Consider the following 14,465-nt stretch of genomic DNA (forward strand, 5'->3'; position numbering starts at 1 on the left):
CTTACTGTATCCTAGGAACTCTGCTAAGGGCTCTACGTACATATCTCGTTTCATCTCCCAACACTCTGATGAATAGATATTATTCTTATCTCTTGTGTATAAGCTAGGGACCCCTTTGCAAGTAAAAGAGTGCCTTCTTTAAAACAGGACATTTAACTGTATAATCATATAATGAAGTCTGAAGGAGGCCTGTTCTACATTGTTGCAACAGCTCAAGAAAGGTGTCATCTCTGGCCAGACTTTTTCTGTTTTTCTCTTAACCATCCTTGTCTGTTGTGCTCGATTGCAAATGGCCCCATCAAAACATAGAGTCTATTTCTCCACCTTGTGAACCCAGGCTGGCTATGTGACTGTTTTTGATCAGTAGAATGCAATGGAAGTGAGAGTGTAAATGTTCTAAGCCTAGGCCTCCACTCTTGTCCTCTTGAAATGTTGCTGCCGTGTGAATAAGCCTGGGTCAACCTCCACCTCATGGAGGGAGACTCAGCCATTCCATTGGACACCCCAGACATAAAAAGAATCCCAGGCAATACCATGTGGAGCAGAGATAAGTCATCCCAACTGAATCCAGCCCAAATTTCTGACCCACAGAATCCTGAGCAATAAATATTATTTTAAGCGACTACATTTCAGAATATTTTGTTTGCAAAAGCTAACTGATACAGCTGTGTTGGCTTTTTGTCCTCAGGTTTGTTTTCTGTCTCATGGTTGCACAATAGCTGCTGTCATTTCATAAAACCAAAGTCAAAGAGGGAAGAAGGGGATGGATTAAAAAGGAAGTGTTTTCTTGCAATGCTCCTCAATTTTATCAGGAATAATTTTTTTTTTTTTTTTTTTGAGACTGAGTCTTGCTCTGTCACCCAAGCTGGAGTGCAGTGGTGCCAATTCAGCTCACTGCAGCCTCCGCCTCCTGGGGTTGAAGTGATTCTCCTGCTTCAGTCTCCAGAGTAGCTGGGACTACGGGCATGCACCACTTCACCCAGCTAATTTTTGTATTTTTTAAGTAGAGACGGGGTTTCACTATGTTGGCCAGGCTGGTCTCAAACTCCTGACCTCAAGTGATCCACTGGTCTCGGCCTCCCAAAGTGCTGGGGTTACAGGCCTGAGCCACCAGGCCCAGCCGAAATGAAATTCTTAATAGCCTGCATGCTCCCAGATAACTCACTGGAGCTTGGTTTTAAGCTCACTAGGCTGTCATATTTAAGCAATGTGACCCCATTCCTCCCTCCATAGCTGATTAGATCCTTGATCCTGGCTGAACCAATCTCTTTCCTGGGAATATTGATTTGGAACAAAGAGCTTAGTTTGGGTTGGTCTCTTGAATGCAGGAACTATTATATAAAAGCATTGCAGCTCTTGGTGGTTGTGGCAGAGAAGCAGAGAAAGCCAGTTTGCATTGAAGGAAGGGTACAGCAGAATGAAGTGAGTGACAGTCTTTTGCAGGACTTCTGGGTCCCAGGTCTGGGCTCTACCTTTGTCCTTGGAGCATCAGGAAAAACAGCTGTGTCACTGTATACTTTCTTCCCTTAAGCTAAAGTTGGGTGGGGGTTGGGGGGCAAGGTCTCTGTTATTTGCAACAAAAAATCCTAACTCTTGTAATGGGATTCTCTAAGACTCAGGGTTGAAACTCAAAGGCAAATGGGCTCAAAGTCAGGCAGGTCCGGGTGCAGGGGGACCTACCCCAGGATTCCTGAGAAATCTGGTGAGATGATGGGCATGGAAGCCTTGTGTGAGATTTTATATGAACTCATATTCATTTATACATGCTCACTGCACATAAAAAGAAGATGAAACTCTCCACCTCAGGATGTATATACATAAAGAAGGTCATCGTGAAGGAGAGGGTGTGATAAGACTTATGATTGGCTGAGCTTTGTCTCAGGTATCAACGTCCCAAGACTTTATGATTGGCTGTTACTCATTTGTTTTCTTTTCTTTGGCTGAAGGAGCACAGGGTGGTGATAGTGGAGAGGATGGAGCAGAATGAGAGACATTGGAAGGGACTCAGTGTGGAACAGAAACACCACTTGGGAAAGCAGGTGCCCAAAGCTGGAACTGACATTGAAGGCATCAGCCATCTTCCTACCCAACCCTGGAAACTCAAGGATACCTTGAGGAAATCTTTAACAGCCGAGTGTTCTAGCCAATCATATTTAGATCTCAAGAGGCAAGGAGGCCCCAGCTCACACAGGGGTTGGATGAGAACATAGAAGATTGCAACTCGAAGCACTAATCCCTGAGTACAGCTGCAGCAGCATCTGAAGAAGGCTGAGGTAGACATACCCAGGAAGAGACATGAATCACAATTGCTCAAAGCTAGCTAAGGGTGGCCTTGTGACCCACTTCTGGCTAACGAAACCTAAGGAAAAGTCTGCCACGTTGGATGTAGGGTGAGGGTGGGGGTTCTCGAAGTGTTTTTTTCCCCCTTCTGCCTTGAACACAGGCACGATGGTTGGTGTGGTGGCAGCCATCTCTTTACCATGAGTGAAAGGTCAAGAGAATCAGAGTCATGTCTCCTAACATAGTTGAGCTGCTGAACCAAAACTAGCAGCCATCTGCCTCTGGCCTCTTATATTAGAAAAACGAAACTCTATTGGTTTAGAACCAATACAGTTAGCTTTTCTGTTTCTTGCATTGAACACATTTCTAACTGGTATAGAGGTGGATGAAGGAAACTGCTCCCAAAGGACTTGGTTTTACTCATGTTTGAGAATTAAAGACAAATTCACAGGACAATTTAATCAGATGCCTGGAATCACAGGCTGAGCTCTAGCCCCGGTAGAGAATAGAAAAGAACTGCCAAGTCTCATTACCAAAGGCACAAAACAGCCTCCAGTGAAGCATCAAAGTTAATGGTGTATCTCAATCTCATCCACTGGCAAATCCAAGGCAGAAAAATGACTCCAGTGATGGATGCCACCACATCAGCTGTTAGCTTGCTATGGTTTTAGTCCCTTAATCACCAACAGCTTCAGGATCCCACTGGAGAGATGGGTGATCAAACACGAGGTGAGACAGCTGAGAAGGGGTGCAATGCCTCTAGCTTGCAGGAACCAGAGTAGGCATTCATGGGCAAGAAGAATCCATCAAGAGCAGGTAACTACTGTCCCTATCTTCTTATATGTATAAGAAAACAGACAAGATGAGAGTTTTAGGAGCTTTGTTTGTGTTTAAATTGATTATTCATCAAACACTTATTAAGTACCTGCTGTATACCAGGTCCTATGCTGGGTGTCAGTGAGATGCCCTGAGTTCAGTGAGGACAGTAAACTGTGAAAGCAAATAACTACAACATCAACCAAAGGGATCCTGGGAGTCTTGTCAGAGGAAGAAAATGCACTGGTATCTTGGGGAGGGAAATAACTTGGACTCTGCGTTGCTGGTGGATGGGAAGAAGTGACTCAGTTCAGCTCCTCAATTACTTTTGGGACATGCATGATGTGAGCATACAAAACTAAAAGGAGAAAGAGGGAAAGAATGGGCTTAGCCATGAGGACAGGGACTCTGCTCCCGATTGGTCCCTAGCACCTATAACATGCTAAATGAACACACTGATTAGGCATGTACAGTACTGCAGAGGCACTATGCTGGGTACCTTAGGTATATGGGTGAAGGAGTTATTGCCATTTTTCGGAAGAGAACTGCGACCCAGAGGGGAGAAGTATTGATCAAGCCCTCACAGCGAGTGAGTGCTAAGTCAGGATTTGAACTACTTTATGTCTAAATCCAAATCCAGGCTCAATCCGTTGCACTCTGCTGGATCCTTCTACTAGTCAGGACATGTTCAGAAAATTCAACTAAAATGGAATTAAACAGGAAAGGAGATTTATAGGACCATGTAACCAAAGAGCCTAGGTGTAGGTTCAGGTAAAGGTTGATGACATCAGTCACCAGGTGCCCATTTCCTTTGGCTCTCACAGCATTGTATTGCTTAGCTTCTTCCTCTGGCTCTACATTTGCACCATCATAAAATAGGCCTTGGTTCTCCTGGGCAGATGATGGTTCTCCTGTTCTAGACCTCGTATCGTCTATAGTATTGACTAAGGGAAGAGAAAAGGCATGCGTTGGTAGGCTTTATGGGGGGAAAAAAAACCTCACCTTTCCAGAAATCCTGGCATTTTCTTATATCTCATTGGCTCCAGTGAGTCATGGGCCCATCCCTGAAACATCAGTTTACGACTCCTGAGGATGACTTTTATACATGGATAAAACTATTTTTGATTACTTTAGATTTAATATTAAATGTATTAAGGTTAGAAATTATTAGTTCTAAGAAAATTCTAGTTCTTAAACTTTTAAATCCAGCTTATAAATCTTACTTTTTAACCTCTAGATCTAGTAAACTTTAATAACCAAGTTTAAGGAAGCCTTTGCAATTAACTTAAACATTTTTAACTGTATTAGTAAATTTAATATAATTGGTTTTCTTTTTAGGTACTTTAATTATCTGACTAATAACCTGTTATTTAATTATTTATTTATTTACTTATTTACTTATTTATTTATTTATTTTGAGATGGAGTCTCGCTTTGTCATCCAGGCTGGAATGCAGTGGCGTGATCTCAGCTCACTGCATCCTCCGCCTCCCGGGTTCAATCCTGAGTAGCTGGGATTACAGGTACGTGCCACCACGCCCAGCTAATTTTTGTATTTTTTAGTAGAGATGGGGTTTTGCCTTGTTGGCCAGGCTGGTCTTGAACTCCTGACCTCAGGTGATCCACCCACCTTGGCCTCCCAGAGTGCTGGGATTATAGGCGTGAGCCACCAGGCCCAGCCCAAAACCTTTTAGATATTTAAATAACGCTTGTAATATATTGACCCTTAAGCCTTCTTAAATGTACCAAATCAGTTTACACACTTAACAAAATTGCTTATACTTTTTAATGTAAAATCATAAATCTAAACCAATTACTCAATTACACATTTCAATTAAAATAATGAATTAATCTCTTAGATACTCCAATATGCCCCAAAATCTTAAATATTACAAGTACTAAAAAAATACTAGACATGAACAAATTGTTTCTGAACCAAACATAAAAAATTCAAGTTGTGGATATGATTTATTCATTGTTTCTGTGAACAATACTAAAACATTTTGGAATTAGACTCTTCCCCACTTCAAAAACACTTACAGCATCCTTGGCGAGACAGTGTCCTTGTCACAGAGCAAAGCATACAGATAGACTTGTGAAAGATTGGGCTGTGGCCAAAATATGATTCAGGGCTGAGCTGCTGTTGAGACATGCTGAAACATACTTAGAGTTGCCACAACAGGGACCCCATAAATTCTACAGAGGTTGTAGCAAAGCAGTACTGAGGGGTAAGAGGCAATGCTTCAGTCACATAAGCTATTGTAGCCCATCATAGGGACTTTAGCCCTGAGTAAGAAGGGAAATCTTTGAGGATTTTGAGTAGAGAAGTGATATTCTCCTGATATTAACGTTGGACATAAGGCCCAATTCTTACCAATGAGTTGTGAGAGGAATTGTGCCTGCAGGTTTCTGAGAAAGGTTTTTTCAATCTTAAAAAGAAATATGAGAAAGCGATCTCCTAACACACACAGTTTTATTTTACTCTAGATATTGTCTCATGAAGATATGATACCTGGAGCCATGGCAGTAGTTTTATGACTATGAGGAAGTTAGATGAAAACAATCTGACACTAAATACAACAAAGATGAAACTTTTAAAGAACAGCTTTATTGACATATAATTCACATACCATATGATAGACCTACTTTAATGGTTTTAAGTATATTCACAAAGTTGTGCGACCATTACTCCAGACAATTTTAGAATATTTTCATCACTACAGAAATAATTTACCATTAACAGTAGCTTGCCACTTCCTCTCAACTTCCCCAACCCTAGGCAGCCATTAAATTGCTTTCTGTCTGCATAGATTTGCCTATTTTGAACATTTCGTATAATGGAATCATATGACATGTGGCCTTTTCTTGCTGGCTTCTTTCGCTTAGCATAATATTTTCAAGTTCATCCATGTTGAAGCTTATATCAGTATTTCATTCCTTTTTATTGCTAAATAAGATTCCATTGTATGGGTATATCACATTTTATTTATCCATTAATCACTTGATGGACTTTCAGGTTGTTCCCACTTATTTAGGATTCCAGGTTTATCTCTTAAATTGTTTTCTAAATTTCATTTTTAGATTGTTTGTTGCTGGCGTATAGAAATACAATTGATTTTTGTATATTTACCTTGTATCCTGCATAGTTGCTGACTTGTTCATTTATTATAATAGTTTTGAGTGATTTTTAAAGGTTTTCTCTATACAAAATTATGTCATATTTAGTAAAAATAGTTTTACTTCTTCCTCTCCAAGTTAAATGTCTGTATTTATTTTTCTTGCCTGTTTTTTCTGGTTATAACCTCCAGAATAGAAGTGGCAAATATCCTGCGTTAGTTTGCTAAGGATAAAACAAACACAAAAAACAACAAAAAAAGAAGTGGCAAATAGAAGTGTTGAGAATGGACATCTTTTTCTTGTTCTTGATCTTAAGGGGAAAGTATTCAGTTTTTCATCATTATGAATGATGGTAAATGTGGGTTTTTGATAGAGGCACTTTATCAAGTTGAGAAAATTCTTTTGTGTTTCTAGCTTGTTGATCTTTTAAAATCATAGAAGTGTTGTATTTTCCCAAATGCTTTTCTGCCTCTGTTGAAATGACCATGTTGTTTTTCTCCCTTGTTCTATTAATATTGTATATTACATGAATTGATTTTTGGATGTTAAACCAGCCTTGCATTCCTGGGATAAATCCCACTTGGTTGTGGTTTATAATACTTTCTATATGTTGCTAGACTTGATTTACAGGAATTTTGTTGAAGATTATTGCATCTATATTTATGAGAGATATTGATCTGTAATTTTCTTGTAATGTCTTTGCCTGATTTTAGTATCAGGGTAATATTGGTTTCATAGGAGTTGGGAAGTGTTCTCTCTTTCTATATTTTTTTGAAGAGTTTGTGAGAGATTGATGTTAATTCTTCCTTAAACATTTGATAGAGTTTACCAAGCCATCTGAGCCAGAACTTTTCTTTGTGATAAGTTTTCTGATTCAGTATCTTTACTTGTTATAGATCTATCAGATTTTCTATTTCTTCTTGAGACGGTTTTGATGGTTGTTTCTTTTTAGGAGTCTGTGTGTTTCATCTAGTTTACCTAATTTGTTGGTATATAATTGTTAACAATATTCCTTTTTAGATTTTGTAATGTCCCCCCTTTTATTCCTCATTTTAGTAATGTGAGTTTTTCTCTCTCTTTTTTGTTTTTTGATCAATCTAGCTAAAAGTTTATCAATGCTGTTCGTCTTTCCAAGAACTAGTTTGGGTTTTTCTCTATTGTTTTTCTGTCTATGTCACTTCTTTCTACTCTATATTTACTATTTCTTTCATTTAGCTTTAGTTTGCTCTTCTTTTTCTTGTTTCTTAAAGTGGAGCATGGGGCTGTTGATTTGAGGTTTTTCTTCTTTTTGAATATACATGTTAGCAGCTATAAATTTCAATCTGAGTGCTGCTTTAGAGTGTTTTGTTGCTTTTCCACATATTTATGTAATTCTTTGCATGTCTCACAATTTTTTTTTACCTTTCCTATGGTACTGAACAATTTTTTTGAAAAGTGGACATTTTAGATAATATGTTGTAGCAACTCTGAATACCAGTTCTCCATGCTCCCACAGATTTGTTGTTTGCTTGTTTATTTGGTTAGTAACTTTGCTAGAGCAATCCAGGACTCTTTCTATGTATTCAATATTTCTCCCAATATGAAAGGACAAGAGAAATAAAGCTTTCTTCCATAATAAATATTCTTTTTATATTTCAGGAAAGTCTATTTCCCCCACAGGGTGCAGCATCTGATGTTGTTCCTCAAAGAGCTCAGCCTTGGGCATGAGCACAGCCTCTCTAGGATGCCACTGGTTTTAGCAGGGCTCTCTTTGACTGTCTTTTTCCTTTATCTCTGTTATGCTGTCTGCCTCTGTTGGTATCATACCTAGATATTAGCTTCTACCAATTGATGGTTGATTGTTCTATTGTTTTTGACAGTGCTGTGAGGCAAAAATTGCTCTACAATAGGATTCTGTGATATTTGGGCCCCTTTACAGGGGTAGTCTTTAAGGCCAGTTTTTGAGTCTTGTTCTGATCCCAAAGAGCTTTTTTTAACTGTCTCTTTCCCTGATTCTTCGTGTTAAACTACTAGATGGTTTAGGTTTAGCTTCTTTTTTTCAAGAAGCTACTTGTCTCCTCGTAATTGCTTACCACCAAAAGATCCATTGTTTAATTACCACCAGTTACCTCTCCTTGCCCCACATTCATATTTTGTTCATATTATTTGATTTGAACTTCCCTCTACACTCTGTTCACAATAAAGCCTGTTCCCCTAGTGGAGAACATTGAAGCTCTCTGTTCTGAAGGCCTCTCTCTCCCTCTGGACAAAATCTCTACACCATTGCTTCAGAGCTAGGGGTGAAGACAGCAGCCTCTTCCTCTTGCAGCAATATCCAGACTTTACAAGTAGTATGCCTGTGGTGGTGGTTGTCTCTGGCCTGCTCAGTTTGCCTCTCCCAGTGCAGAACTTCTCCCTTATGAGCAACATGAAACGAGGGCAATCAGGGTCCCAGTATTCTCAGACTGACAAGTCTCGGGTAGAGCTCCTACCCTGTGAGTGAGCGGGGACGGGGTAGAGAAAGGAACTCCAGATCTCTCAGCTGCTCTTGCCTGGAATTTAGCTTCTACAACATAGAGCTAGGGGAATACGTGTTTCTGGTAACCTGCAATATTCCTGCCCTCTGGGGGAAGAGGAAATCCTATGTTCTTGTCTGCACCCACCTGTGGCAGAGCTTCATCGTGCTGAGCTGGGGGAAGCGGAAAGGAACAGGCTACGGCCCAGATACCCCAGATGCATGCTATTCTTACCATGAAATGTTTCTTTATTTGCTATATGCCTTTCTTCTTCTTCTTTTTTTTTTTTTTTTTCCTAGAGTGAGTGATAGAGCGATGGAGTCTCACTCTGTCGCCCAGGCTGGAATGCAGTGGCATGATCTCGGCTCACTGCAACCTCCGCCTCCCAGGTTCAAGAGATTCTCCTGCCTCAGCCTCCCAAGTAGCTGAGATTACACAGGTGTGTGCCACCACACCCAGCAAATTTTTATATTTTTAGTAGAGATGAGGTTTCACCATGTTGGTCAGTCTGGTCTCAAACTCTTGACCTCACATAATCTGCCTGCCTCGGCCTCCCACAGTGCTGGGATTACAGGCATGAGCCACCGTGCCTGCACTATTTGCTATATATCTTTAAGACAGTTTCCAGAGACTATAAATGCTTCTTTTTAAAAATAATTTTTACAAGGTACAGTTTTTTTCACCAGGGAAATATCTACACAACTCCTCAGATGGCTATTCTGGAAATTGTTTCAAAGATGGGACTCAGATCTTTTAATTAGCCAACCCTGCCTACTGACTTCTTCAATTTCTTGTTATGTCAGGTTAAAAAAAATTCCTGACTGGGCACAGTGGCTCTCATCTGTAATCCCAGGACTTTGGGAGGCCGAGGCGGGTGGATTATGAGGTCAAGAAATCGAGACCATCCTGGCCAACATGGTGAAACCCTGTCTCTACTAAAAATATAAATATTAGCCAGGCATGGTGGCATGCGCCTGTAGTCCCAGCTACTCGAGAGGCTGAGCGAGGAGAATCGCTTGAACCCGGGAGGCGGAGGTTGCAGTGAGCCAAGATTGTGCCATGCACTCCAGCCTGGCAACAGAGGGACACTCCATCTCAAAAAACAAACAGACAAACAAAACAAAACAAAACAAAACAAAAAATTAGCTGAGCATGGTGGTGGACGCCTGTAATCGTAGCTACTTGGGAGGCTGAGGCAGGAGAATCGCTTGAACCCAGGAGGTGGAGGTTGCAGTAAGCAGAAATCACACCACTGCACTCCAGCCTGAGTGACAGAGCGAGACTCTGTTTCAACAAAATAAGTAAGTAAATAAACATTAAAATTTTTTTAAAATCCTTATTGTACATTTCTGTTGCTCATGGCCAATAGCGTCCTGATTGATCCTAAACTTAATGAGGACTGAACCAAGGCCAGCAGAGTTTTTTTCCATCTAGAAAGGTGACAGCAGGTAAGGCCTAGCCTAAAAGATATTCATTCACAACACCTGTGACACTTTAGTGCTCCATTTTTCTGTTTATTGGCATATCTCTTCTACTAGACTGTGGTCTCTTTAAGTCAAGATCACATGTGTATTTTGTCTTAGAATTTCCACTCTCCAGCACTGGGGCTGTTACTTAATATACGTATAAAATATTGGCAAACTAATGAATAACTATTGTCAGGGTAGCTTAATTACTTTAGAGCTATTTGCCTTTTGGTCTGTCCCCACAAATGTCCTTGATTCATTTTGGTGCTTCGGACCGGGAACTGACCTACCCAACCGGTCCTATTTATCTCTGCTACTGAGAAGTCTGATAATGTAGGGCTTAGGTTTTGGATTTTGTCTCTGTTACTTTGCCTAAAAACGTTGGGCACATGCTTTAACTTCTCTGTACTTCAGTTTTTCATCTGCTCAATAGCATAACAATACCAGTCAACATTAAATGTTATAATAATAGTAACGAACATTATTGAATGTATACTGTGAGTCAAACACTGTTCTAAACTCCTTACATGTATTATTAGCTGCTGTCAGCCTCACAGTTACCCTACAGGATAAGTACTACTATTAACTATCATTATCCTCATCTTTCTTTTTTTATTTTATTTTTGAGACAGAGTCTCACTCTGTCACCCAGGCGGGAGTGCAGTGGAGCAATCTCGGCTCATTGCAACCTCCACCTCCCAGGTTCAAGCGATTCTCCTGCCTCAGCCTCCCGAGTACCTGGGATTACAGGCATGCACCATCATGCCCAGCTAATTTTTGTATTTTTAGTAGAGACAGGGTTTCACCATGTTGGCCAGGCTGGTCTCCAACTCCTGACCTCAAGTCATCCATCCGCTCAGCCTCCCAAAGTGCTGGGATTACAGGTGTGAGCACACGGCGCCCGGCCAATCGCCATTTTGCACAAAACAAAACTGAGGGATAGACAGGTTAAATAATTTCCCCAAGGATACACACATAGTAAGTAATAAAGCCGGGATTTGCACCTAGGTGTTCCGTTCTGGAGTTCTTACCTACCATCTATAATATGTGTATACATGGCCCTTTGAGTTCAATATATGCATGCAAAATCGTTTGCCATAGAGACCTTTTTAAAACAAAAATCTGATCATTTCACCCACCTACCACTGCCACCCCAGTTTAAAATGTATCAGTTGTTCTAATCCACTCTTAGGATCAAAGCAAAATCCCCTATTATGACTGATGAACCTCACCCATCCGGGCTCTCTCAGATCACCCTCCCTGTTGCTGTCTCTGCTCCAGACACTCTAGCGTCCTTCTGCTCCCTCACACTACCAGGCTTCTCTATCTTGCCATAGGACCTTTCCATATACTGTTCACTCTGTCTAGAATGTTCTCCCCGTCATCCTTCCTCCTCTCCACTTTTTTTTTTTGTTTTTTTTGAGACGGAGTCTCGCTCTGTCGCCCAGGCTGTAGTGCAGTGGCGCGATCTCGGCTCACTGCAAGCTCCGCCTTCTGGGTTCACGCCATTCTCCTGCCTCAGCCTCCCGAGTAGCTGGGACTACAGGCGCCCGCCACCATGCCCAACTAATTTTTTTTTTTATTTTTAGTAGAGATGGGATTTCACCGTGTTAGCCAGGATGGTCTCGATCTCCTGACCTCGTGATCTTCCCGCCTCAGCCTCCCAAAGTGCTGGGATTACAGGCGTGAGCCACTGTGCTCGGCCCCACTCCTCTCCACTCTTAACTCCTGCTTATTCGTCACTTCCTTGGGGCAGCTCTCCCTATCTCCCCAAACCAGATCGGGTCCTTTCATTAGAGGGATTCAGGGCAGCAGTTACCTTTCCTTGCCCCACGTTCATAATTTGTTTGTGTGCTTGTTTGGTAGCATTTGGACTGTAAGCTCCAGGAGCATTGCTTGTTTTTGATAATCATTATATCTCTAATGCCTAGTTAGAGCCTTGTACCTGGTAAGGATTCACTTAATATTTCTTGGAATATGAATGAAAGATTATTCATTCTGACCTGGACTGTAGCACCAGGCCAAGGGCAGGAATCCCAAAGCTGTGTTGAAACTTGCCCAATGCAGCTGGTTACTTCAGCCAAGTTTATCTTGATAGCCTCATCCATTTATTCATCAAAGATTTATTCAGTCTCTAACATGTGTTTACTATTGTTCTAGCAGGTGGGGATTCAGTGGTGAGCAAAACAAAGTCTTTGCTTTCATGAAATATATTCTGGTTGTGGGGGACTGAGTGAGTATATAAGAAACAGGCCGGACACCATGGCTCACACCTGTAATCCCAGCATTTTGGGAGGCCAAGGTGGGTGGATCACTTGAGGTCAGGAGCTTGAGACTAGCCTGGCAAACATGGTGAAACCCTATCCATCTCTACTAAAAATACAAAAATTAGCCAGGTGTGGTGGTGTGTTCCTGTAGTCCCAGCTACTCAGGAGGCTAAGGCAGGAGAATCACTTGAACTCAGGAGGTGGAGATTGCAGTGAGCCGAGATCATGCCACTGCACTCCAGCCTGGGCGACAGAGCAAGGCTCTGTCTCAAAAAAAAAAAAAGGAAGAAAAAGAAACAGATAAGTAGGTTGAATAATGTCAAGAGGAAGAAAACTAAAATAGATTGAGTAGAATGGGGCTGGGGGGAGGTTACTTTGGCTACAGTGGCCAGGGAGGCTTCTCTGATGAGGTGGCATTTGAACAGAGACCTTCATACAGTGACAGAGCAGACCTCTGCAAAGACCTGGGGAAGAACATTCTAAGCAGGGGAAGGGCACACACTTGCGGAAGGGCAGGAAGGCCCTGGGCTTTAGCCTGAGGGCAGAGTGCAGGGCATCACACCCCAACCTCAGAGGGCAAGCAAGTTGACAGCTGCACACCTTTGTCGCTGTGTGCTTAAACTGGTTTGGAGCCACCTCTTTGAGGTCCTGCCAGAAGCCTGCATTCAGAAACAATGGAGCCAGAAATGAGTCCGTTTAAGAGCCACTTGTTCCCATTCGCCCATACCTCAGGTGGGTCAAGCAGGCCGCTGTCACATTCACTCAGGGTGTCTCTCTCTGGAGGTGCTTCTGGCTGCAGAATTGTTTTCAAAACAGAAGAACGTTCTGAATTCCGCCTTCCCCCACTCCCCTCTGTCAATCTATTGATTATGTGTGGAATGAACTGGAAAACTCAACTAGGAGACGAAGAAAAACCCTCAGAAACCTCAAGGCCAAGAGGATGTGGTGGAGGCCAACTTGGGGGTTGCAGGACATCACCCACCTACCCACGAGATGATCCATTAATAGCTCGGTGGTTCTCACACCTTAGCAGGCATTGGCATTACCTGAAGCTGAGATGAAACCCAAATGGCTGAGTCCCGCACCCACAGTGTCTGATTCAGTGAGTCTGGGGTGGGGCCTGACTGAATTTCCTGCAATACAGGTGATGCATTTTTTTTTATTTTTCTTTTTTAATTTTTATTTATTTATTTTTTTTGGGAGACAGAGTCTTGCTCTGTCACCCAGGCTGTAGTGGCAGTGGTGTGATCTCAGCTCACTGTAACCTCCTCCTCCGGGGTTCAAGTGATTCTCTTGCCTCAGCCTCCTGAGTAGCTGGGATTACAGGCATGAGCCACCACACCTAGCTAATTTTTGTATTTTTAGTAGAGACAGGGTTTCATCTTGTTGGCCAGACAGGTCTTGAAACATGGCGAAACCCCCTTTCTACTAAAAATATAACATGGTGAAACCCTGTCTCTACTAAAAATACAAAAATTAGCCTGGCGTGCTGGCGCACGCCTGTAATTTCAGCTACTTGGGAGGTTGAGGTGGGAAAATCTCTTGAACCCAGGAGGCAGAGGTTGCAGTGAGCCAAGGTGGTGCCACTGTACTCCAGCCTGGGTGACAGAGCAAGACTGTCTCAAAAAAAAGAAAAAAAAAGTTCCAGGGCATTGAGCAAGTTAGGTATCCCCTGTATTCCTCAGTTTCCTCATTTATATGTCAGAGAGGTCTTCCTTGACCTCAGTTTACATTGCTCCCTTTCCTGATTTATAACATATAATACAATTATTGTAATATAATAGAATATGAGGTAAGAGATGATGACAGCTCCCACTTCATGAATTTGCCAGGAAGATTTAGTGAGTTCCCTTGTCCTCAGAAGAGTGCCTGGTACATAGCAGTGTTGAGTTAATCTTTGCTCAGGTTTTTCTGAAGTCATTCTGACGAACGCTCAGGTGTGTTGAACCCTCCTTGTTTGTACCCGGGTCAGAGTGGACAGCCCTTATCAGAATCACCTGGCTACTTGTCAAAAATGAGGATTTC

The 14,465-nt window shown here is 42.0% G+C and overlaps 1 protein-coding gene across 1 annotated transcript in view; it reads left to right on the forward strand.

The window, feature by feature from the left end:
- The window catches only part of STK35 (serine/threonine kinase 35), a 111,410-nt gene that overhangs the window by 79,115 nt on the left and 17,830 nt on the right, over positions 1 to 14,465 (forward strand). The gene's annotated exons all lie outside the window — the stretch shown is intronic.

This window comes from Pan troglodytes, chromosome 21, assembly GCF_028858775.2.
Source record: "Pan troglodytes isolate AG18354 chromosome 21, NHGRI_mPanTro3-v2.0_pri, whole genome shotgun sequence".
In the NCBI taxonomy this organism is placed as follows: Eukaryota; Metazoa; Chordata; class Mammalia; order Primates; family Hominidae; genus Pan; species Pan troglodytes.